At 33.3% G+C, this 27,771-nt stretch overlaps 2 protein-coding genes and 1 pseudogene across 2 annotated transcripts in view; all 3 read right to left on the bottom strand.

Annotated features, from left to right (window-relative positions):
- Positions 1 to 27,771, bottom strand: part of LOC125812503 (premnaspirodiene oxygenase-like) — a 103,816-nt gene that overhangs the window by 24,500 nt on the left and 51,545 nt on the right. The gene's annotated exons all lie outside the window — the stretch shown is intronic.
- The window catches only part of LOC125812599 (premnaspirodiene oxygenase-like), a 105,648-nt gene continuing 93,904 nt past the window's right edge, over positions 16,028 to 27,771 (bottom strand). The window contains exon 3 of the mRNA XM_049492091.1: positions 16,028 to 16,140. The gene's annotated coding sequence lies outside the window, so the exon portion shown is untranslated. The remainder of the gene's footprint in view (positions 16,141 to 27,771) is intronic.
- On the bottom strand, positions 16,157 to 25,621 carry LOC125812600 (premnaspirodiene oxygenase-like; annotated as a pseudogene).

The raw sequence follows: 27,771 nt of genomic DNA, 5'->3' as shown, positions 1-27,771 counted from the left end.
AGAACTCATACGTTTAGAATATGAAAGTAATGAAAATGAGGATGTTCATGAGATGAATGTGTAGATATACTAAGAAAGATAGAATATTAACGATAATATCCAGAACAAGGTGAGATGATTCATGAATTGGGCAGAAACTTTTTTGTGTGTATATACTTTTGAATTTGGTTAATATAATAAGAGAAATTTTCATGACATTGGAGTTTGATGACATTGGGATAATCTAATCAATTTGGCGTATCAATTTTTGTTAGATATTTCTTCTGTCTCAATTTGTATGACACTATTTAATTGGGCATGAAATTTAAGAAATAAGGGAAGACTTTTTTAAGTTTATTAAATTATTTTTATGAAACTCACTTTAATGCGTATTTTTTAATTGATTATACTTTAAATAATTCCATCTTTAATCCTTGAAATTATTATACTTTATATCTTACCCTAAACAATTTCTTAGTATTAATTATTTATTTTTAAAATCTAATAGTAAACATTAACAAGTAAATATATTGTGATAAAATAGCAATTCAATTTTTCGTAATGAATCTGTAAAGTAAGTAGAAATGCTACAAATAAAGCCAAATAAATGGAGTATTAAATAGAGCTTGTCGTTTTTGAAGAGTTTTCTTGATGTATGCTAAAGGGCCAAAAAGATTGTGACTACACAGAGAGTGATGGAAACTAATTGGGCGTAGGGGTTGTCTATGATAATAAATCCCAATAATTTTAACATGTGTGGTGCAATGAGTGACATGTGTCATGCACTCTTTCTATAAAATTATTAAGAAAGAGAAGGAAAAAAATACATAATATATAAACGTGACATTTCACTTGACTTTATATAATATTTATATCCCCTAATTTTTCGATGTACACAAGAAACACTTAAATTTGTATAGAGTTGAACTAATAGATACATAAGTCTTATCTAGCGTTCTATGTGGTAATTTGTATTATTTGCGGCATCCTATTGTCATGACCCGAGTCTACACCCTGGACATTGCCGGCACTCAAGAACCATTGATGGTCCCTAAGCGAACCCTCATCCTAGCTGACTACAAGCGGAAGACTAACTTAAGCATGCAAAATCTTAAAACCGAATAAAATTCAATAAACTTAAATAGAAAGCTTTAACTCAAAAGAACACTCCGAATAAAATAAATTATTCAACTCGCCATAAAATAGGCAACTTAAGTCTTTAAAACATTTAATAAATTAAATGATACAAACTTCTCAACTAACTTACTATCTATGGAGCCTCTAACTGATAAAGATGGAAGTCGGGACAAGACCCACGACATCCTAACAACTGATATAACTGAAAGGTAAATGAAATCCTCCGGAAACAAGGAGGCTCACCATAGCTAACTCGAATTTCCGAATGTATCAACGAAGCTCCTGTTGATGACCCTGAATACCTGTGTCTGCATCATGAGAAGATGCAGGCCAAATGGCTCAGTACGTGGAATGTACGAGCATGTAAGGGGAATTCTAAAGCATAACATAAGCTTGAAAAGAATTTGAAAGAAACTGAAGAACTTACTTGGCTCAACTCAACATAACTGAACTCATTTCAATATAAAACAGTTTAAAACAAGTGCAATATAAAGAAAAAGGAAAACTGTTTAAAACAGAATGTTAACTCATAACCATAATAGCATAAAAAACATACCATGCTCCCTCTCAAAGTCTACTTGTGCAATGCATGAATGAAGTCCCACACCCCCATTCATACTAAGCAGAATCCCTTGGGGAACTATGCAAATACTACTATGGGAGTTTCTCTAACCGACAACCATCACATAGGAGCTATTGTGATGATACAACGATCTTCCGTACGCTGCCAACGCATCCTATACCCGGCCAAAGGTGTAGGACCTGAATTACTAAGTGGTTCCACTAGTCTATGCGAAAAGGATTCATCTAAAAAGTATGACTCTTTTCTACCCATGATGGCTACATGGTTTAAGGGGGCTGATAGTTGTATGAACTCTTCCCCATCGGTGCTCAATACTACTCCAAAAAAATAATATTATATTAGCTCTTTATGTTTAAAACATACTTCTTTCTGTGATTTGAAATAATTTCTGAAAAACTTAGCTCAAAGGCTATCTTAGAAATCTCAGTTTCCTCTCTTGCTTCATTTAGAAAGGGATTACTCTTTTCTGAAAACTAGCCCGAAAGCTCTTTGGAAATCTCAGTATCCGTTCTTTTTTAAATGTGAAAACATTTATAAACTTGTTGGGAATACTTAGTCCCCATATACTTTTGAAGAAAAGGACTTCAAACTTTACTCTTTACTTTTTATTGAACTCAAAGCTTTGAGTCTTAAAACAAAGTTTAAACATCTGTAAAAGACTTCTTAAGATATGGTTCATGTCGAATTATGGACATGAACGACTCAATGCAAGGTTTTCAATAACCATAGATAGAACTCAATACTTGGAACTCAAGAACTTCAATAATGCTTCTCAAAAGGGATTAGGAACTCAACACTTAAAGGCTTAGAACTTGAAGATCTGAAAGATGCTCAACTTGCGAAGTTCATGCTAAATTATGGGCATGAAACAACTCGACTCGATGGTCTACACAACTATATGGAACTCATATATACGACTCTTCTTATTCTCTGACTTACTTCCTCAAAACTTAGTTCAACTTGATAGTTGATCTCAAATGATTCACAATTGAACTCAAAGGGTTTCTTGAACTCTACTCTTAACTATCTCTTGAATGTGAATTATGAATTCAAGAGTTATGTTTCATGATATGAAGGATCTCGTGATGACAAAGTAGACTCATGAATACATTCTCATCATTCTCTTACTCACTTGCTCGAGTCTTGAAACAAGTTACTACAAGTTGTAGAAGATTTCTCAAAAAGACAAACAAAGGGATTTTCTGAAAAATGTTCAAAAGAACCCTCAAGAATTGACTCTCAGCTCTACCTTGAATGTGATTTATGAATTAAAGGTTGTGATTTGTGATAGGAAAGATCTCCTGATGCTTAGGAATAAGTTTAGATAACTAAACATGAGAAAAGACTGAAAATCAATATATGAGAGTGAGTCCGCGATGCGGAGAGGCTTTTAAAATTTGGTTTAAAAAATGTCTTTTGTGGCAGAACACCTCGTGTCAACTCCACGATGTGAAACTGAAATTCCCAAATCTGGGAAGTGGTTGCTCGACGCGGAGGGGGTTCCAGTTTTCGACCGACGAAATTTCTTCTTCGTTTTCTAACCCTTATTCGCCTAACCTCGATTCTTTTTCTCAATCTCTCTTTAGATTTACATACCCAGTATATGAACACAAGAATCTAACTCTAACAACTCTATAAATCGACACAATAACCTCAAGAACTCCTCAATCTCAACCCAATTCAAGAACGAAAGCAATTTCACGAATACATAACAAGAACATCATAACTTCAACTTTCTTGAACGAATTTAACGCTGAAATTAACATGATTGGCGCGTGGGTGAACAAACCCAACACTATGGAAGCTTACATACCTCTTAGAATCATCTTCTTGAAGAACTTGAAGGAAAAATCTGGAAAAAAGAGCCCTAGCCTTTAGCTTTTCTTGAGCGTAGAATCTTTGAACTGAATGAGAGGGTTTGATTTGTGAAAACTGATTTTCTATTATTTAGGTCAATTTAGATTACCTTCTAAGGGTTTTTAGAACTAAAATGACCCTAAAAAAATAAATAAAATGAGCTGGGATTCGGAATTGTTTTCCACCTGGCAGTGAGGTCCGTGTTGGCTTGGCATCGCGGAGCTGCTGCCAGGTTTGCGCGATGTTAGTAAATCCGTCATAAATGTTTGCTCAAAGTTCGGAATTGAGCAAATTCGGCGGCGTTAGAAAGAGGACTCGAAGGGATTTAATTTAATATCTTATGGATCTCCTAAATCATTCTGTAGAAAAAGTTATGTCCATTTGAAGTTGACCCAAAATTTTAAGAAAAACTTAGGAATGACTTGAAAGCTTTTCTCTTCGATTCTTCTTGGAACTTAAGGTGCTACATATAGTGACATTAACACTCGAGAACTTTCAAATTCCTTGCAAAATCTCACTCACTATGATGAACGGTTCGAGTCTTAATTCGAAAAATTTCCAGGGGTGTTACAATATCTCCCCCTTGGGATCATTCGTCCTCGAATGACGGCTGGTCTGGGTATGGAATGGTTTACTCTTACTAAGGTCTGTGTCTAATGGTATGCTCTTACTATATTCAAGCTTAATCCAAATTCTTAAGTTCAAGTTCTATACCTCTCTATAAGGAATCTCTTCCCAAAAACTGTTACTCCGTACCACCATATTGAGCTCATATCAAGAACCAACTAATGTTTAACAACACCACATTCAAGCTTAGTACTCTAACAATTCCATGGACTCCTACTAACTAGCTCCTTAAGAAATTCTCAACACTTGACATGATTTCTTATCTTATTATCTCCCTTAGGTCTAAAGCTAACACTTGAAGGCTATGGACCTATTCCACATTGAAAACTCAATCACGCTATCTAGGCAAACATGGAAACTTATAGCTTAATTAGAACCCCATCTGGTAACATACCATCTCGGCACATTTCTTAATGCTCTTGTTACTCTTGTGACTTAGTCACACTTCACTGCCCTTATCTAAAGGTTAGGATCTCTCACTTGTACCACTCATATCTATTCCAGCTAACATCTCAATTCCTCAAGTTTTTTAGATCAAATCTCAAGACTAACATCATCACCCTCATGTTGCCATTCTTTTGATCATGACACTCATCTCAAATTCAAGCTTAATGTTTATTACTAAACCCGAATATCAATATGATTGATTCCCTTCTATACAAACTCATCACTACTATGATCAAATTTTAGAATCACTCGTCCACTAGGACCTTATGACAAGTAGTAAATCGTCACCTCTTAGCCTTCATACTTACAATTACTATGACTTCGACTTCGAAACATAAGTACTATTCACTCATTCGCTATACATCAATGCCTAATTAGTTCTATAACACTTTGAATATTATGGGCTCTCCCTCAAAATCATAAGCCTAGATTAGATCTATCACCTCATGAATACTCATGTTATTATATTCAACACTTACACCTGGCCATTTCCTACACATTGACACTTTATCACCAACTCCTTTCTAGTTACAACACTCTCTACCTTCTATGATGGAATCTTCACAACTCATCACTTCTTAGTCTACCCATAAGGGAAAACTCCTAAACAATAACTTACTGGGTGCATGACTATAGTAATATAGCTCTTCTAAACACTATCTCCCTTTCTTAAATCACTAAATCTCTGCATACTTTTCTCTAACTATGGGCTATTTCACTACTATTGCTCATGATCTCGTAGCTCATGCTACCTTTTCGGGTGAAAATACTACCCTAACTCTGGACATACCTCTTAAAAGGATTTCAGCTGAAACAAGGCTTAAGGAAAATAGTACAACTTGTTTTTAAGCTCAAACACACGATTCATATGAATATGGGTCCATTTCTCTGAAACAGAACACTTAACTTACTCTTGGGCTTCTCATAAGCCCCTATGGAGTATCATGAATTTTTTAAGATTTTGCTGAGAGTAACTCGTGGTAAAACACTAACTTTTTTTTTGTTCAACCACCTCTAGCATGACGGATAGTCGAAGGGATCTTAGAACACACGAGTTAGAATAAGTCTCAATGACATAGCTCTATTGCACGATTAAGAGTATGAAAGAAGAGAAACTTTTCTTAAATGTCTGCAGTCCCTCATTATAGAATTGGCACTCACAACCATAAACAAGATACTACTTACATGGCTTCATAGACACCCTAGGACACTTAAACTCTGTACTATGATACCAAGTTTGTAACGACCCGCGTCTGCACCCTGGACATGGCCGTCACTTAAGAATCATTGATGGTCCCCAAGCGAACCCTCATCCTGGCTAACTACAAGATGAAGACTAACTTAAGCATCCAAAAGCTTAAAACCGAATAAAATTCAATAAACTTAAATAGAAAGCTTTAACTCAAAAGAAAACTCCGAATAAAATAAATTATTCAACTTGCCCTAAAATAGGCAACTTAAGTCTTTAAAACATTTAATAAATTAAATGATACAAACTTCTCAACTAACTTACTATCTATGAAGCCTCTAACTGATAAAGATAGAAGTCGGGACAAGACCCACGACATCCTAACAACTGATATAACTGAAAGGTAAATGAAATCTTCCGCAAACAAGGAGGCTCACCATAGCTAACTCAAACTTCCGGATGTATCAACGAAGCTCCTGCTGATGACCCTGAATACCTGTGTCTGCATCATGAGAAGAAGCAGGCCAAATGGCTCAGTACATGGAATGTACGAGCATGTAAGGGGAATTCTAAAACATAACATAAGCTTGAAAAAAATTTGAAAGAAACTGAAGAACTTACCTGGATCAACTCAACATAACTGAACTCATTTCAATATAAAACAGTTTAAAACAAGTGCAACATAAAGAAAAAGGAAAACTGTTTAAAACAGGATGTTAACTCATAATCATAATATCATAAAAGACATACCATGCTCTCTCTCAAAGTCTACTTGTGCAATGCATGAATGAAGTCCCACACCCCCTTTCATACTAAGCAGAATCCCTTGAGGAACCATGCAAATACTACTGTGGGAGTTTCTCTAACCGACAACCATCACATATGAGCTATTGTGATGATACAACGATCTTCCGTACGCTGCCAACGCATCCTATACCCGGCCAAATGTGTAGGACCTAAATTACTAAGTGGATCCACTAGTCTATGCGAAATTGATTCATCTAAAAAGTATGAACCTTTTCTACCAATGGTGGCTACATGGTTTAATTTAGACGTGATTTATCTGAACCTATACTCACCCCCAATTCGGTGCTCAATACTGCTCCCAAAATATACTAGCTCTTATTTATTTTTTTAAAAACAAATTTCTTTTGTGATCTGAGATAATTGCTCAAAAACATAGCTCAAATGCTATCTTGCAAATCTCAGTTTCCTCTCTTGCTTAATTTAGAAAGCGATTACTCTTCTCTAAAAACTAGCCTGAAAGCTCTTTGGAAATCTCAATTTTCGTTCTTATTTAAATGTGAAAATATTTATAAACTCTTTGGGAATACTTAGTCCCCATATACTTTTGAAGAAAAGGACTTCAAACTTTACTCTTTACTCTTTACTGAACTCAAAGCTTTAAGTATTAAAACAAAGTTTAAACATTTGTAAAAGACTTCTTAAGATATGATTCATGCCGAATTATGGACATGAACGACTCAATGCAAGGTTTTCGATAACCATAGATAAAACTCAATACTTGGAACTCAAGAACTTCAATGATGCTTCTCAAAAGGGATTAGGAGCTCAACACCTAAAGACTTAAAACTTGAAGATACCACTTCTCTGAAAGATGCTCAACTTATGAAGTTCATGCAAAATTATGGGCATGAAACAACTCGACTCGATGGTCTACACAACTATATGGAACTCATGTATACGACTCTTCTTATTCTCTGACTTATTTCCTCAAAACTTAGTTCAACTTGATAGTTTATCTCTAAGGATTCACAATTGAACTCATAGGCTTTCTTGAACTCCACTCTTAACTCTCTCTTGAATGTGGATTATGAATTCAAAAGTTATGTTTCATGATATGAAGGATCTCGTGATGACAAAGTAGACTCATAAATATATTCACATCATTCTCTTACTCACTTGCTCGAGTCTTGAAATAAGTTTCTAGAAGTTGTAGAAGACTCCTCAAAAAGACAAACAAAGGGATTTTCTGAAAAATGTTCGAAAGAACCCTCACGACTTGACTCTCAACTCTACCTTGAATGTGATTTATTAATTAAAGGTTGTGATTTGTGATAGGAAAGATCTCCTGATGCTTAGGAATAATTTTAGAGAACTAAACATGAGAAAATACTGAAAATTAATATATGAGAGTGGGTCCGCGATGCGGAGAAGCTTTTAGAATTTGGGTTCAAAAATGTTTTTTGAGGCAGAACACCTCGTGTCAGCTCCGCAACGCGAAACTGAAATTCCCAAATCTGAGAATTAGCAGTGCGACGCGGAGGGGGTTTCTTATTTCAACCGACGTAATTTCTTCTTCGTTTTCTAACCCCAATTCACCTAACTTCAATTCTTTTTCTCAATTTCTCTTTAGATTTAGATACCCGGTACATGAACACAAGAATCTAACTCTAACAACTCTATAAATCGATACAATAACCTCAAGAACTCTTCAATCTCAGCCTAATTCAAGAACGAAAGCAATTTCACGAATACATAACAAAAACATCAAAACTTCAACTTTCTAGAACGAATTTAACGCTGAAATTAACATGATTGGCGTGTGGGTGAACAAACTCAACACTATTGAAGCTTACATACCTCTTAGAATCATCTTCTTGAAGAATTTGAAGGAAAAATCTGGAAAGAAGAACCCTAGCCCTTAGCTTTTCTTGAGCGTAGAATCTTTGAGCTGAATGAGAGGGTTTTATTTGTGAAAACTGATTTTCTATTCATTTAGGGCAATTTAGATGACCATCTAAGGGATTTTAAGACTAAAATACCCCTAAAGAAATAAATAAAAAAAGCTGGGATTCGAAATTGTTTTCCACCAAGCAGTGAGGTTCGTGTTGGCTCGCGTCGCGGAGCTGCTGCCAGGTTAGAGCAACGTTAGTAAATACGTCATAATTTTTTTCTCAGAGCTCGGAATTCTTTAAACTCGGTGGCGTTGTTGACCCAAAATTTTAAAAAAAACTTAGAACTTTCAAATTCCTTGCAAAATCTCACTCACTACGAAGAATGGTTCGAGTCTTAGTTCGAAAATTTTTCTAGGGTGTTACAATATCTCCCCCTTGGGATCATTCGTCCTTCGAATGATGGCTGGTCTGGGCATGAAATGGTTTACTCTTACTAAAGTTTGTGTCTAATGGTATGTTCTTACTATATTCATGTTTAACCCAAATTCTTAAGTTCAGGTTCTATACCTCTCTATAAGGAATATCTTCCCAAAACTGTTACTCCTAACCACCATATTGAGCTCATATCAAGAAACACCTAATGTTTAACAACACCACATTCAAGCTTAGTACTCTAATAGTTCCATGGACTCCTACTAACCAGCTCCTTAAGAAATTCTCAACAATTGACTTGATTTCTCATCTTATTATCTCCCCTTAGGTCTAAAGCTAACACTTGAAGGCTATGGACCTATTCCACATTGACAATTCAATCATGCTATCCAGGCACACATGGAAAATTATAACTTAATTGGAACCCCATCTGGTAACATACCATCTCGGCACACTTCTTAATGCTCTTGTTACTCTTGTGAATTAGTCATACTTCACTGCCCTTATCTAAAGGTTAGGATCTCTCACTTGTACCACTCATATCTATTCCAGCTAACATCACAATTCCTCAAGTCTTTTAGATCAAATCTCAAGACTAACATCGCCACCCTCATGTTGCCATTCTTTTGATCATGACACTCATCTCAAATTCAAGCTTAATGTTTATTACTAAACCTGAATATCAATATGATTGCTTGCCTTTTATATAAACTCACCACTACTATGCGCAAATTTTAGAATCACTCGTCCACTAGGACCTTATGACAAGTAGTTAATCGTCACCTCTTAGCATTCATACTTACAATTACATGACCTTCGATTTCGCAACATAAGTACTATTCACTCATTCGCTACACATCAATGCCTAATTAGTTCTATAACACTTTGAATATTATGGGCTCTCCCTCAAAATCATAAGCCTAGATTAGATCTATTACCTCATGAATACTCATGTTCTTCTATTCAACACTTACACCTGGCCATTTCCTACACAATGACACTTTATCACCAACTCCTTTCTAGTTACAACACTCTCTACCTTCTATGATAGAATCTTCACAACTCATCACTTTTTAGTCTACCCATAAGGGGAAACTCCTAAACAATAACTTACTGGGTGCATGACTATAGTAATATAGCTCTTCTAAACACTATCTCCCTTTCTTAAATCAGTAAATCTCTGCATACTTTTCTCTAACTATGGGCTCTTTCACTACTACTGCTCATGATCTCGTATCTCATGCTACCTTTTCGGGTGAAAATACTACCCTAACTCTGGACATACCTCTTAAAAGGATTTCAGCTGAAACAAGGCTTAAGGAAAATAGTACAACTCATTTTTAAGCCCAAACGCACGTTTCTTATGAATATGGGTGCATTTCTCTGAAACTGAACACTTAACTTAGTCTTGGGCTTCTCTTAAGCCCCTCTGGAGTCTCATGACTTCTTCAAGATTTTGCTAAGAGTAACTCGTTGGTAAAGGACTAACTTTTTTTTTGTTCAACCACCTCTAGTATGACGGGTAGTCGAAGGAATCTGAGAACGCATGAGTGAGAATAAGTCTATATGACAGAACTCTATTGCATGATTAAGAGTATGAAAGAAGGGAAACTTTTCTTAAATGTCAGCAGTCTCTCATTTATTGCAGTGAGGCCCTCACAACTATAAACAAGATCATACTGACACGACTTCATAGACACCTTAGGACACTTAAACTCTGTGATCTGATACCAAGTTTTTCACAACCTGAGTCTACACCATGGACGTGGCCGGCACTTAAGAACCATTAATGGTCCCCAAGCGAACCCTCATCCTGGCTGACTACAAGCGGAAGACTAACTTAAACATGCAAAAGAATAAAACTGAATAAAATTCAATAAACTTAAATAGAAAGATTTAACTCAAAAGAAAACTCTGAATAAAATAAATTATTTAACTCGTCATAAATAGGTAACTTAAGTCTTTAAAACATTTAATAAATTAAATGATACAAACTTCTCAATTAACTGACTATCTATGAAGCCTCTAACTGATAAAGATGGAAGACGGGACAAGACCCACGACATCCTAACAACTGATATAACTGAAAGGTAAATGAAATCTTCCGGAAACAAAGAGGCTCACCATGCTAACTCGAACTTTTGGATGTATCAATGAAGCTCATATTAATGACCTTGAATACCTGTGTCTGCATCATGAGAAGATGCAGGCCAAATGGCTCAGTACGTGGAATATGCGAGCATGTAAGGGGAATTCTAAAGCATAACATAAGCTTGAAAAGAATCTGAAAGAAACCGAAGAACTTACCTGGCTCAACTCAACTCAACATAACTGAACTCATTTCAATATAAAGCAGTTTAAAACAAATGCAATATAAAGAAAAAGGAAAACTGCTTAAAACAGGATGTTAACTCATAATCATAATATCATAAAAGACATACCATGCTCTCTCTCAAAGTCTACTTGTGCAATGCATGAATGAAGTCCCATACCCCTATTCATACTAAGTAGAACCTCTTGAGGAACCATGCAGATACTACTGTGGGAGTTTTTCTAATCGACAACCATCACATATGAGCTATTGTGATGATACAACAATCTTTCGTACGCTGCCAACGCATCCTATACCCGGCCAAAGGTGTAGGACCTGAATTACTAAGTGGATAAACTAGTCTATGCGAAAAGGATTCATCTAAAAAGTATGAACCTTTTCTACCCATGGTGGCTACATGGTTTTATGGAGACATGAGTTATCTGAACCCAAACTTGCCCCCAATTCGATGCTCAATGCTACTCTCAAAATATACTAGCTCTTATGTTTTTTTAAAAAACAAACTTCTTTTGTGATTTGAGATAATTGCTCAAAAACTTAGCTCAAAGGCTATCTTGGAAATCTCAGTTTCCTCTCTTGCTTCACTTAGAAAGCGATTACTCATTTCTAAAAACTAGCACGTAGCTCTTTGGAAATCTCAGTTTCCGTTCTTATCTAAATGTGAAAACATTTATAAACTCTTTGGGAATACTTAGTCCCCATATACTTTTGAAGAAAAGGACTTCAAACTTTACTCTTTACTCTTTACTGAACTCAAAGTTTTAAGTATTAAAACAAAGTTTAAACATTTGTAAAAGACTTCTTAAGATATGGTTCATGCCGAATTATGGACATGAACGACTCAATACAAGGTTTTCAATAACCATAGATAAAACTCAATACTTGGAACTCAAGAATTTCAATGATACTTCTCAAAAGGGATTAGGAACTCAACACTTAAAGGCTTAGAACTTGAAGATACCACTTCTCTGAAAGATGCTAAACTTACGAAGTTCATGCGAAATTATGGGCATGAAACAACTCGACTTGATGGTCTACACAAATTTATGGAACTCATGTATACGACTCTTCTTATTATCTGACTTACTTCCTCAAAACTCAATTCAACTTGATAGTTGATCTATAAGGATTCACAATTGAACTGATAGGATTTTTTGAACTCTACTCTTAACTCTCTCTTGAATATGAATTATGAATTAAAGAGTTATGTTTCATGATATGAAAGATCTTGTAATGACAAAGTAGACTCATGAATACATTCTCATCATTCTGATACTCACTTACTCGAGTCTTGAAACAAGTTACTAGAAGTTGTAGAAGACTTCTCAAAAAGATAAACAAAGGGATTTTCTGAAAAATGTTCGAAAGAACCCTCAAGACTTGACTCTCAACTCTACCTTGAATGTGATTTATGAATTCAAGGTTATGATTTGTGATAGGAAAGATCTCCTGATGCTTAGGAATAATTTTAGATAACTAAACATGAGAAAAGACTGAAAATCAATATTTGAGAGAGGGTCCGCGACGAGGAGAGGCTTTTAAAATTTTGTTTCAAAAATGTCTTTTGAGGCAGAACACCTGGTGTCAGCTCCGCGATGCGAAATTGAAATTCCCAAATATGGGAAGTGGATGCGCGACGCGGAGGGAGTTCCAGATTTCAATCGACGAAATTTCTTCTTCGTTTTATATCCCCAATTCGCGTAACTTCGATTCTTTTTCTCAATCTCTCTTTAGATTTAGATACCCAGTACATGAACACAAGAATCTAACTCTAACAACTCTATAAATTGACACAATAACCTCAAGAACTCTTCAATCTCAGTCCAATTCATGAACGAAAGCAATTTCAAGAATACATAACAAGAACATCAAAACTTCAACTTTCTAAAACGAATTTAACGCTGAAATTAATACGATTGGCGTGTGGGTGAACAAACCCAACATTATGGAAGCTTACATACCTCTTAGAATCATCTTCTTGAAGAACTTGAAGGAAAAATCTGGAAAGAAGAACCCTAGCCCTTAGCTTTTCTTGATTTTCTTGAGCGTAGAATCTTGAATTGAATGAGAGGGTTTGATTTGTGAAAACTGATTTTCTATTCGTTTAGGGCAATTTAGATGACCTTCTATGGGTTTTTAGGACTAAAATACCCCTAAAGAAATAAATAAAACGAGTTGGGAGTCGGAATAGTTTTCCACCAGGCAGTGAGGTCTGTGTTGGCTCGGCGTCGCAGAGCTGCTGCCAGGTTTGCGCGACGTTAGTAAATCAGTCATGAATTTTTACTCAGAGCTCGAAATTGAGCAAACTCAGCGGCGTTGGAAAGAGGACTCGAAGGGCTTTAATTTAATATCTTATGGATCTCCTAAATCATTACGAAAAGTTATGTCCATTTGAAGTTGACCCAAAATTTTAAGAAAAACTTAGGAATGACTTGAATACTTTTCTCTTCGATTCTTCTTGGAACTTAAGGTGCTACATATAGTGACATTAACACTCGAGAACTTTCAAATTCCTTGCAAAATCTCACTCACTACGAATAACGGTTCGAGTCTTATTCGAAAAAATTTCTAGGGTGTTACACCTATATGGCATTAAATGCATATTATATCACATACGACGTGTTTGTCTAGCTTATACAAGTTTAAATGTTTATTTGTGCACCCCAAAATTGAAGGGTATGTGTAATGACCCAAAAGGTCATTTTTGAAAATTTCTTTAAAATTACCGTTTTACCCTTCCCATTAGTTTCCCCGAGTCATCTCTGGTTGGTTTTTGAAAGTTTAGTAAAAGGTTGAAATTTTTGGAAGTTTTTAATTTTTGAAGGCTTACGTTGGTTAAAAGTAGTTCTCGGTGTCAATCGGGTTTTCGAGTCTCAAAATGAAATTGTGTCAATCCCATCAATTCCTAAAAGTGGAATGTGTAGGAGCATCGTCAGTTTCAAAATCAGAGTTGTTTCGTGGTTTTGAGGTCTTAAGTTGAAAGTTTGGGTGATTTTGGGCTTTGGTTAACATTCAGAGTTTAGATACTTGGATAAGATTTTCGATAGTTCTATTGGATTCTGGGAATGATTTTAGGAGAGGTCTTAGTTTATTTTTCAGAGGTCCTTAGGTCAGTTTGGTCTTTTTGAGGGGTAAGTCAGTTAATTGCGACTTTCACCAGTTTCGGATCAAGAAGACCTTGAATTTGTCTTTTGATTGTTTCATTGAATCTGAAACGTCGAGTATAGTCGGGAAACATACTTAGTTTGTGTGTACTGGGTTCTGAACGGGTCTCGAGCGTCCTTTCAGAGACTTGTGTGTTAGCTGAATTTTTGCTTAGTCTTGTGCCCTCACATTTGGGGAGGGTTGGTCACATTAGCAATAGACCCATCGCGATCGCGAAGGGCTGTTTTGGCGGGGTTTTGGGTCAATTTGATCCCGTTTTCCAAATTGTTTGATATGGGTGTTGTTAAATTCGAAACCTTATTGTGAATACTTGTTCGAATAGATTGTGTTAATTCAAATACCGTTTGGAAGGGAAAAGCTCAAGTTTTGGAGTGATTACTTCATTATTTGAGGCAAGTGAGCTTCTAGACCTTATTTGCAGTTTTCATTCCCAAATTTTCCCTTTCTAATTTAACTTTTAACTCTAGGTTTTTTTTTTTCATTACAACTTTAATTTTAATCATCAATATCAACACAATGAAATTATTTAGAGTTGCAAAAAGTATCTAGAATAGCTAGAAGCTTCAAGCACTACACCAAAAATGATTTTGTTAAATAAATATTTTTAACAGTAATTAGCATTCTTTGGAAATATTTTGAAAGCCTATACTGACATTGGATTCAATGATAATTAGCTAATGTTGTAAAGTCTTTAGCATTCTTTATTAATGTGTATATTTAATATCGCTAAAACTTGTTTTTGTTACAGTGAAGAGTTGAGTCATGAATACTCAAATTTCAAAATAATTTAACTAAAAGCTGTCTTTTAGGAACGTCTTTTGGCAACAACTTTATATTTTGTTGGATAAATTTTTCGCCTCGTTGTTTATTGCAATGGCATGGAACAATATGTTTGTTGTTGCGAAAAGCATTTTAGGCAACGACATCTAATATGGCAACAAAAAAAAGTTATTGGTAAATGCCTTTCTTCTGTAAAGCACTTAAATTTGTGGATCGCACATATATTCAGCCTATTTATGAATTGAATATAATAACACCCTCATCCAACATGACAAGATACATATATGATACGTAAAATTGAAAATGAAAGTAAAATGGTTGACATCGATCACTATTGAATTTTTTTTTGATGATGAGCCACAATCAAGTATAGGTTACTCTTTTTACCACAAGTTGCTCCAGCAGATTCAGTCAAGTCCAAATCACTTGGATTGATTCCACTAGAAAGTTTACAATCACAGTGATACAACAAGTGAGCCAGTGAAAAATAAACATGAGCTAATCCAAACGATATTCAAGGGCAATGCCATCTTCCACTAGCAAAACTGTATTATAAGTGTCCAGTGAAAAAAATATTACACTATAAATGATAAATATTTTTTTAATATAGCCTATAGTGACAGGACAGTTTTTTTGGTAGGCTCAAATGTATTTGGATTATGATACAAATCAACTAGCTTTGTCTTCAAGCCCAACTTTCACGGGTGCAGTATACGGAACTAACGGAAGTAATGGACCCATAAAAATTATTTTTATCTTTTACATTATGTAAAAAAGAAAAAAACTAGCAAATGTAAGGATTAATTCCAACAAACTCATCATATTTAAGATAATATAAATATATTCTTTAACTCGAACATAATGACACCATCATCCAGTATGATAAAGATACATTTATTAGAGGTAAAATTGAAAATGAAAGTACTATGGTTGGCTTGCCAAAGAAATTTAAAAGGCAAAGTCCTTTATTAGGGTTTGATTCCATCGCATCACTCTTGACAAGGTTGATGAGGAGTCGCGATCAAGTATAGGTTACTCCAGCAGATTCAGTTAAGTCCAAATGATCACTTGGATTGATTCCAATAGGAAGTTTCCAATCAAAGTGATACAACAATTTAGCTAGTGGGAAAAAAATATTAGCTAACCCAAATGATATTCCCGGACAAATCCTCCTTCCACTACCAAACGGAAGAAATTCAAAATTATTACCAATAAAATCTATCGAAATCTGTTCAAATCTCTCAGGTTTGAAACATTATGCATCAATCCAATATTTAGGATCTCTTTCGATAGCCCAAGCATTAACCATAACTTTTGTTTTCAAAGGAATAGTATAGCCATTTATGTCTACTTCTTCCCTACATTCCCTTGGGATCAAAAGGGGTGCCGGAGGATGGAGTCTGAAAGTTTCTTTAATGACCAACTTTAGGTATTTCAATTCTTCGACATCATTTTCATCAAAAGTTTCTTTTTCCCTGAAAGCGTTTCTTACCTCAGCTTGAGCTTTAAAGAGTACACTTGGATTCCTCATCATTTCAACCATGGCCCAATCAATTGTTGTTGATGAAGTCTCGGTTACCGCAGCAAACATGTCCTTTATTTATGAACAAGTTAATTACTTATATTCAGAAATGGAGCTATAATGTTGGCTATGGATTCAACAAAATTCAATAACTTTAGTTCAAACTTTGTATTTTTGTTGGAAAAAATGTTTAATTTATGTGTGTGTATATATATAGGGATAAGGCATAAGTACCTCATGACCGAAATCAGAGACGCACCTAAACTTAACTAATGTCTTATTACCCCCTAAACTCATTTATTCATATTTTTGTGCACCTTTTGTGCTGATGTGACACCTTCAACCACCCAAGTTGGTTGTGTTTGTACACACTCATCCACCATGCGTCTAAATATTTTTTTTATTTATATTTATTTTTTAATTAAAAAATAATTTTTATTTTAAAAAAAAATAATCATATTTTCTTAATCTTGTATTTAAATTAAGTTAATACACATTTTTTTTTTTACCTTGTATCAAAACTTTCTTTTACCTATATTCATTATTTTTTCTCTTTTATTTTTCTACTAATTTTATTTTCTTTGTCTTTCGTTTTGATTTCAAATTTAATTCCCAATGTCTTGTATTTAAAAAAAGGTTCATTTTGAACAGATATCAAAATAAGTGAATAAAACATAAAAAAATTAAAACGTTAAAATTAAAGGACACTTTTAAATTATTTTTAAAAAAAATACATAATTTTCTTAAAATAATTAAAAGTGAAAAGATAAAAAATTACTCAAAAAAATTAAACGTGAAAAGAAATTAAAATAATTAAATATATATAAGTTTTAATATCAATAAATATGTGTACTAACTAAAAGTTATCAATCAAAAAATGACATATGTCCAATTTGTGCACTCATCACTTGCCTTCAAGAGAGTATGCACACTCTCTATGACATGTCAGCATTTGTGGTGTATTTATTTCATTTTAAATTAGTTTAGGGGGGTAATAGGACTCTAGTTAAGTTTAGGTGTGTTTATGAGATTTCAGACATAGTGTAGCTAGGGGGTACTTGTGCCTTATCCCTATATATATATATATATAGAATGTAGTAAAGAAAAAGTTATGACCCATAATTCATAAACTAATATTTTTGGCTCCGCCATTGCTTATATTAGGCTTATGCATAAATATACCTTTTAACTTGATCTCAGTTCACATTTTTGCCCTTTAATTTTGGGTGTGCACAAATAGAAACTTAAATTTGTATAAAGTTGAACAACTAGACGCACGCGTCCTACGTGACATCCTACATGAAAATTTGTGTCCTACATGAATTATGACATGTGTCTACTTGTTCAACTTTATACAAGTTTAAGTGCCTATTTGTGCACACTCAAAGTTGGAGGGCATAAATGTGAAACGAGACCAATTTAAAGGGCAATTTTGTCATAGAAGTACGATTGCTAGTTCTATTTACAATTATGCAATTTGAGAATACAAGTGCAAGTAAGGTCTTGAGAGGGTATATTTGTACATAACCTTGTTCTTATCATGTGAAGATAGATAAATTATTTTAAATAGATGACTCAATGCATATCATACTTAAATAACAATAAGGAAAATGTACTTACAAAAATAATAGCTTTGATATTGTCGTTGGTGATTGGAAATTGAAAACCTCCCTCTTTCATTAGTCTTAGCAATGTGGCAACTAAATTACCTTCACCTCCTAATTCACCATTATTCTTGTGCTCATTGATGATGTTTTCAAGAATGACATCTAACTCATGTTGAGCATCCATAATTTTACCCTTCATTCCACATAACACATGAAGAAGTTTTAGTGATGGAAATATATCAGCCACATCAAATCCTTCCATTAAACGTGATGCTTTTTCAACGAGTAGTATAAAGTTCGTCTTGTTCTTTGAATACTTTCCCAAATGCTGATCTACATATCATAGAGCTCGTGAATTGGTGAAACTTGTTTGTTGCATTAATTGTCTCACCAGAAGATGATCGAAAAAATTCAATCATACGAAGAACTTCATCTTGTATAATAGAGTTGCATGATTTAACATTTTTGGTGCTAAGCAATTCTAGTAGACATATTTTATGCATTTGTCTCCATTAATCTCCATAGGGGGAAAAGATAACATCGGTCCTGTTATATAGAAGCTTGGGCATAGATGCAAAAGCGAGGTCATGAGTTTTTAGCACTTGTTTAGCCATGTCAGGAGAAGTAACAACAACTAGAGAAACTTCACCTAGTTGAAGGTGCATAATTGGTCCATATTTTTTGGCTAAATCTCTAAGGACTTGATGTGGAAGTCCACCTAGCAAATGAAATATGCTTCCAATTAAAGGAAATTTCCATGGACCTGGAGGCAATCTTTTGGTTTTGCTATTAGAATTATTCCATTTAATTAACAAAAAGAGGAAAGACACAAAAAGGAAAAGGGAAAAGATGGTGAAGAAGTGCATATTTTGGGAGGGTTATTTGGCTTGATAGGTTATTCAAAGTGTTGTTGACAAATTAGATGCTTTTTTTTTTGGGACAGAAATGGCATTTTTCTTGACAAATTAATCTGACCTATGCATTTTTCAGCAACTTATATATTTATCATGTATAGGGCAGAGTGTCGACATGCCAAGAAATTCGCACGTTTAGAAAATAAAAGCATGAAAATGAAGATGTTGAGACAAATGTATAGATCTACTAAGAGAGATAGTATGATGAATGATAATATCCAGGACAAAGTGAGATATCCATTGGCAAAGTCGCAATCAATAAAGGAGATGATGCGAAAGAAAGAAGAAATGGAAACAATTATTGGAGTTTGATAGCATTGGGATAATCTAATCAAATTGGCCTATCATTTTTTTCGAGTAATTTGCGATTTGCACTCTAATGTATACGCTCTTTTGCGATTTACACCTTATCCTATCATTTTTAATGAGTTGCACCTTAGTCTTCTTAGTTCTTCACAAAAATATAAAGAGTCTCATTTTTCAATTATTTACAAGAAAAAAAAATAGGAAATTACATATTAAAAAAACAAAAATTATTTATTTAAATTTTTAAAAAAAATAATATTAAATACATGCCATTTGTTGCTTCTTTTACACTAAAATGAAGAACTCATTCGTTTCTAGTATTTTTTTTTATGCTTCGGCCTAAACGTTAATCCCTCTCAAAGGAGATATCATTAATTTTTGAAGATAAATCTTTTATTTTGGCAAAACGATTGTTTTTTTCCAACCAATTGATATTTGCTGTGTTTAACTAGTGGGATTGCTACTCCATCAACCCATTACACCCTTATTAAAAGTAAATTCATTTTTTTTGTGGATTCCTCTTCTTTCTTTCTTTTTTCTTGGGTGGTATTTTTTTGTTTGTAAGTTAATGAGAAATTTTTTTTCCGACTTTGGTTTTTAAAAAATAAAATATCTTTTACATGTATTACGAAAAAAAGACTAGAACAATTAATCATATTGTTGGTAGACTCGCACCTGGATCAAGTAATGCATAAACCTCAAAAGTAAAGACTTTGATCCTACCAGTGACATCATATATGGTAAATTCTCCTGCTTATAGTGACTTGTTATAGCATACAGATGGTTTGCTCCTCCACCTGTCCATGAAGTAGCTCTTCTTGGAGCAGCTCTATCTACCGGAGCCACTAAAGAAGATTGGGCTCTGTTGTCCCATTACCTTGCCTGTTATTAGGGCACTCTCTCATGAAGTGACCTATCTGTCCACACTTGAAGCAGCCATTGGAGCCATCTCCTCCACTACTTATATTAGGCTTATGATACTACCTTTGTTCCATATCAAATGAACTTTTAAATTTTCAACGCCAATTCTCTTGTTATGATCATGGTGTAGACATTGAAATTTTGTGGGAAAAATCTTAGGAGAGTAAAATCAACAAATTTGTACTCAGTTGCTTGATAAATAAAATTATGTTTTTTCACTTTTTTTTTGTGATTGTAATTTATTTTTTGTCTCTTTAAAATTTGTTGCAAATACAAGATATTTTCTATTATTTAATTATCCTATATAGAAATGGAAATTTGAAGTGATACATAATTTTTATTCTACTTTACAAATGAGTAATTTTTTTCATAAAAGTACTAGTTCTAATATCTTCAACTGAATGAGATATTAGATGATCAAAGTGTTTTTCTCAAAGAAACAAAGAGCATTGGAGAAGAAGTTGTGAAGGTGTTTGAAAAGCAATTTAAAGAGAGCACTTTTAATGAAGAATATGCAATACTTGATTGCATACCAAGCCTTATAGAAGTTTGTGATTGAGATTCTTACATAACATTTTCTTTTGAAAACATAAAAAATAAATCATATTGATATTAAAGAGAAATCAGAAAAATAAACGGCTTCAAAAAGTCTAATTTTGAGTATATACTAAAATTAAATACTCAAATAATTATATGATATAAATTTTATTAAATAATCGCCTTAATCGTATCATTAACACCCATATTAAAAAAATAAAAGGACCCTGCAAAATTAGATAAATTATTATATAACCTTACCATAGAAAAATACAATCATGATTCCAATTTCTTAAAGAATAAAGAGAAACTTTCAAATATAGCAAATATAAAAATCATATTTGTAAGTTATAGCTATAGTTTGCATAATTGCGCTTCATAGTAAATTTTATTTTGCTATGGGGCTTTTGATTTGTATAATTCGCTACAAACATCCAATTTTATACAAATTGTTCAGTTTTGTATAAATTCATTTATATATTGTAATTTGTATAATAAAATCTGTATTTGTATAATTATAAGTGTATATGACGAAAATATATGTATTTGTATTTGTATATACACTTTTCTCTCGCTTTATACAAACAAAAACGCATTTTATACATTTTATACCAAAATGTATAAAATGGTAAATTGTATACCGACAATGGCTAATTGTATATCGAATCAGATGGCAAAAAAAGGGGATGTTTGCTGCGAATTACAATTAAAATAAACTATGGCTATAACATTTAATTTGAATTAATAATTTGTTATTTCATACCATTTTCCTAAAATTAAACTTTGTAGGAAATTTTCTTGTGCCATTTCAAATGGGCTTGGAAAAGAATTCAAACAACCCAAAAAGATTACCAAGATATATATGTGGGTGGACTCAAGTAATGACATCTAAGTAAAAGGTATTGTCTTGATTAATTAGTCTAATTAACCCTTCAGCCCATTTAAGAATTCAGAAATGGGCTAGCAACCAAAATTAAAGCCACAAGTTAATCCTTAAGTATCTTTTCCATCTTCATCCACTTTATACAAAGAGTTAGGTCTAAAGGAGTGGACTCACAAAAATACCTTGGGACGTGCCACAATTCGTTTGACGTACAATAATGTGTTAAACTATTTCAACAGGTCTGCGAATGAGATTTGAACGCACACAACTAGTATAATGATACTTATAAGAGAGTTAAGCTTTTAGTGTCAAGTACTATTATTGATCATCTTGACTTGTGTTTGTAATATTTGGGTTTAAAAATTGAATATACCTATATGTTTATGAAATAGAATGAATTCTTTGAAATGTCATTTTAATTTTTTTTTTTTATAAATATAGTGACTCCCTTAAGTAGCGTAAGAAATATCTGCAAGTATAAATATTGACATTGTTATATCTTAAAGAAAACTGCTTATATTCTTTTATTCGCGATTCCAGATTTAATCGATTTTCATTGTGATATCAAACATTAGGTGTGATACCAAAAAAATAGAACAACTGATATTTTTTGTACTTACTATTCCTCAATCTTATGAAAAAGAATGATTGAGAATCTCAAGAATGTAAATAAAAACATAAGAGTGTAACATAAGCCTCTTTCCCCTCCACTTTCTTAGCATAACAGTTTTGGTGCTTACATGATGAAGATTCTAAGCAGCCTAAATATGACAATTTGTATTCTAACAAAAACATGTTTAACAATAGTACACAAAATTGAATATAATGACACCGTCATCCAATATGATCAGATACATTTATTATAGGTAAAATTGAAAATGAAAGTACAACGGTTGGCTTGCCAAAGAAATTCAAAAGTAAAGTCCTTTATTATGGTTTGATTCCATGACATCACTCTTGACGACAAGGTTGATGAGGAGTCGCGATCAAGTATAGATTACTCTTTCTCCACAAGTTGATCCATCAGACTCAGTCAAGTCCAAATCACTTGGATTGATTCCACTAGGAAGTTTCCAATCAAAGTGATACAACAATTGAGCCAGTGGAAAATAAACATTAGCTAAGCCAAATGATATCCCAGGGCAATTCCTTCTTCCACTACCGAAGGGAAGATATTCAAAATTATTACCAACAAAATTCATAGAGTTATGCTCAAATCTTTCAGGTTTAAAGCTTTCTGCGTCTTCCAATATTTATGATCTCTTCCAATAGCCCATGTATTAACCATAACTTTTGTTTTCAAAGGAATATTGTAGCTGTTTATGTCTACTTCTTCCCTACATTCTCTTGGAAGCAAAAGGGGAAGTGGAGGATAGAGTCTGAAACTTTCTTTAAAGACCAACTTTATGTATTTCAATTCTTCGACATCATTTTCATCAAATGTTTCTTTACCTTTGAACACATTTCTTACCTCTGCTTGAGCTTTGGAGAGTAAATTTGGATTCCTCATCATTTCCACCATTGCCCAATCAATTGTTGTTGATGAAGTCTCTGTTCCCGCAACAAACATGTCCTTCATTTATGAGCAAGTTAATTACTTATTTTCAATGGTAAGCTATAGTACTCTTGGCTAGGGATTCAACAAAATTCAATAGCTCTAGTTCAAATTTTGTATTTTTGATAAAAAAAGTATTATTTATTATTATTGTTATTATAATTATAACGAAAGGGCTTGAAATACCATTGAACTATTGGAAATGGTACAAAACTATCCTCCATCCACCTATTGGCTCCCAAATACCCCTAACATCCACATATTGGCTCCCAAATACCCCTGACATCCATGTATTGTCTCCCAAAAATCCTTTCATCCACCTTTGGGTCCAATATTGACCATTTTTATAGCAAATTAAATATATTTTTTTAAATACCTGGCGACCATCTATTGACTATAATTTAATTACTTAAATTAATTTACAAACTCATCCATTATACTCTATCCAAATTGACTACATTTTACTCAAGTTAATTATATCCGACCCAAATTAACTACACCCGCCCCAAATTGCATTTACTCCCTCTTTCAACCTTACTTCCCCAATATATTCACATACAATCTCAAAAAACACTATCTAAATACACTCATGTATCACCATAAAAAAATATGAGTGTTTTGGTAATTTCTTATGGTGATACATGTGTGTATTTAAGTATTGTTTTTCGAGATTGTAGGCGAATATATTGAGGAAGAAGGTTGATAGATGAAGTGAAATGTTGGGAATGAAGGGTGTATTTGTTTTAATCGGTGGGTAAATATAATTTGGGACGCGTGTAATTAACTAATTTAGGTCGGGTCTGATTAATTTGGGTCGTGTATAATTATTAATGAGTGAGTTATTTAAATAATAATCCGTTATAAAAGTGGTCATTATTGGATCCAAAGATGGATGACAGGGGTATTTGGGAGCCAATAGGTGTATGGCAGGGGTATTTGAGAGTCAATAGGTGGATGAAGGGTAAGTTTGTACCATTTCCAATAGTTCGTATTTTAGGCCCTTTTCCGTAATTATAATTATATATACACATATATATATAGCTCTACCACTACTTATAGAATCTAGTAAACAAAGTTATGATCTAGAATTCATAAACTAATGGCCACTACTTATATTTGGCTTAATTATGATTCTACCTTTGTTCTATATAGAATGAACTTTTAAAATTTTGAACGCCAATTTTCTTGTTATCATGGTATTTTCTATTATTTAGTTATCATATATAGAAATGGAAAGTTGATGTGATACATAATTTTTTTATTCTACTTTTCAAATGTGTAAATTTTCTCATAAAAGTACATTACTAGTTTTATTTATAATTATGCAATATGAAATACAAGTTCAATTTAGGTCTTGGGGGTATATATGTACGCAATCTTACTCTTTGCCTTATGAAGATAGAGAAATTATTTTTGATAGACGGCTCAATGCAGATCGTACTAAAATAACAATAAAATGTACTTACAAAAATAATAGCTTTTGATATTGTCGTTGGTGATTGGAAATTGGAAACCTCCCTCTTTCATTAGTCTTAGCAACGTGGAAACTAAACCTTCACCTCCTAATTCACTATTTTTCTTGAGCTCATTGATGATGTTTTCAAGAATGGCATCTAACTCATGGTGAGCATCCATAATTTTACCTTTCATTCCACATAACACATGAAGAAATTTTAGTGATGGAAATATATCAGCCACATCAAATCCTTCCACAAATTTTGATGTTTTTTTAACGAGTAGTATAAGTTCGTCTTGCTCTTTTAATACTTTCCCAAAAGTTGCTCTACAGGTCATAGAGCTTGCGAATTGGAAAAACCTTTTTGTTGCATTAATTGTCTCACCAGAAGATGATCTAAAAAACTCAATCATATGAAGAACTTCATCTTGTCTAATAGAGCTGAATGACTTAACATTTTTGGCACTAAGCAATTCCAATAGACATATTTTACGCATTTGTCTTCAATAATCTCCATAGGGGGAAAAGACAATATCAGACCCGTTATAAAGGAGAATCTCGGCAGCTAGAAGCTTGGGCCTAGATGCAAAAGCGAGGTCATGAGTTTTTAATACTTGTTTGGCCATGTTAGGAGAAGTAACAACAACTAGAGAAACTTCACCTAGTTGAAGGTGCATAATTGGTCCATATTTTTTGGTTAAATCTCTAAGGACTTGATGTGGAAGTCCACCTAACAAATGAAACATGTTTCCAATTAAAGGTAATTTCCATGGACCTGGAGGCAATCTTTTGGCTTTTCTATTGGAATTCTTCCATTTAATCAACAAAAAGAGGGAAGATACAAAAAGGAAAAGGAAAAGGGAAAATTAGTTGAAGAAATGCATATTTTGAAAGGGTTATTTGGCTTGATAGGTTCTGCAAAGTGTTGTTGCATATGCTCTTTTAGAGGCCTTTTGTTTTGGAAAGAAATGATATGTTTGTATGGAGCGGAGTGTTGATATGTCAAAAACTCACAAGGATATAAGATGAATTTTTAGAAAGATAGTATTATTATGAAGTTTAATATCTGGGACAAGGTGAGATGTCCATTGAATTCCCTTCTTTAAATGTGTAATTAGAATTTTAAGTTGTATTGTTTCTTATCAACATGAAAAGTCATAATTGTTAAAAGTATCAAAATTTATTTAACTCTTATACAATCTTACTAAATAAGCAAACTATAGCTCAAAAACAAAGTATAAAAATATCATGAGATACCACATTAATAGATCACATATCTCTATCTTCTTTTTAAAAATAAATATTTTTCCTTAAAAACTTTTAAATGCATATAGTTATGTAAAAATTGAATAATCTAAAAATTCAACAATAGTTAGTAGCCATCAAACACCATTAAACTAAAACTTAATGAATCGTTTGGTTGGGAACAAGTTATCATGGGATAAGTGATTCCACCATGTATATATGTGATAACTAATTATTTCATCACTAAGGTATAATTAAATAGTGAAATAAATAATCTCAGGATTGCTTGATACCTCCAATCAAATGCAAAATAAAACAATTCTACATTTTATCTCTAAGGATTCGTTTGGTTTGAATTCAAGTTATGACAGGATTTGTAATGATGGAATAAGTTATGTTGAGAATATTTTTTATTGAGTGTTTGATTTGTTGTATTTAAAATAATAGGTTTTGCATAAATTTTAAGAACAATTTATTTGTTTACAAAAGTACCCTTCATGAATGTGAAAAGTGATGTATAAAGAAGGTTATATTTGTCATTTACTTATTTTTATCCCGAGATTACTATACCACCCGGGGGGGGGGATAACTTATCCCGGTACTAATTATTAATATCGGAATAAGTTATCCCGGACATGCCAACCAAACAACAAATTAAGTGGCACTAAAATTTAATACCATGACTATTTTGTGTAATCCTTCACACCAAACGACCCCTAAGATTATTATACCGTGTACCTCTCATACCAAACGACTCCTAATTTTATCACGCTTATAGCCACTAATCTTTATGAGAAAGGGAAACAAAAATCAAAGATGTGGACTGGACATGAATAGTGAAAATTAATAGAGTGGAGGAAAGTAGGGGAGGGGTTGCCTATGATAATTAATCCCAATAATATTAAAATGATTATGACATTTCTATAAAATCATCACGAAAGGGAAAGTAAACTGGTCCTTGATAATCTTTAAGAGCACCAATTTTTCTTTAAAAAAAGATCTTGACCAATTGGTGCTCTTAAAGATTTTCAACTGGTCCTAAAACAAAATTTATATCATGCTTCTGAATTCCCTATATTTTAAATTATAATACAATTTAAAAGGAAAAATCAAACGCATATATACAAAATACCATAATCTTTTTTCATATATATAAATACGATACACACCATAATACACCAGTCATGTCATTGTTGACACAACTACTTTACAAAAATAAATAAACAAACTAACATCCTCTATCAAATAATATTAATGTAGCTAGATGATGTCTTGTTGGCTCATCCAATTGCCTAGGTTCTTTGCATTCCAGAATCAGAAGTAAGTAGTTCTATGACAAATAACAACATGAAGTGTGATCTCACGAGTGTGCTTTGGAAAAAGTTAACATCCCTTTGAAATATCAACGTCAACTTATCAAGAATCTATCTCTCACAAAGGATTATTCATCATATGCACTTTTCCCATTTATCTTTCCCACATTCCACAAATTTGTGTTATCCATTAATTCATATCATGCACTTCCTATTCCATAATGGCAGACACAACACAAATACGAAGAACATATCTTTGATCAGTGCGTCAACATGTAAACACTGTACAAATGACTGTCAAACTGATAATTATATCCCATTTCTTAGAAGCATTTAATCAAATAC

Source organism: Solanum verrucosum, unplaced genomic scaffold (genome assembly GCF_900185275.1).
Source record: "Solanum verrucosum unplaced genomic scaffold, falcon-dt-bn FXZP01000120.1, whole genome shotgun sequence".
Lineage (NCBI taxonomy): Eukaryota > Viridiplantae > Streptophyta > Magnoliopsida > Solanales > Solanaceae > Solanum > Solanum verrucosum.
The sequence above is the reverse complement of the archived record's forward strand: the minus strand, read 5'-3'. Positions and strand labels throughout refer to the sequence as shown.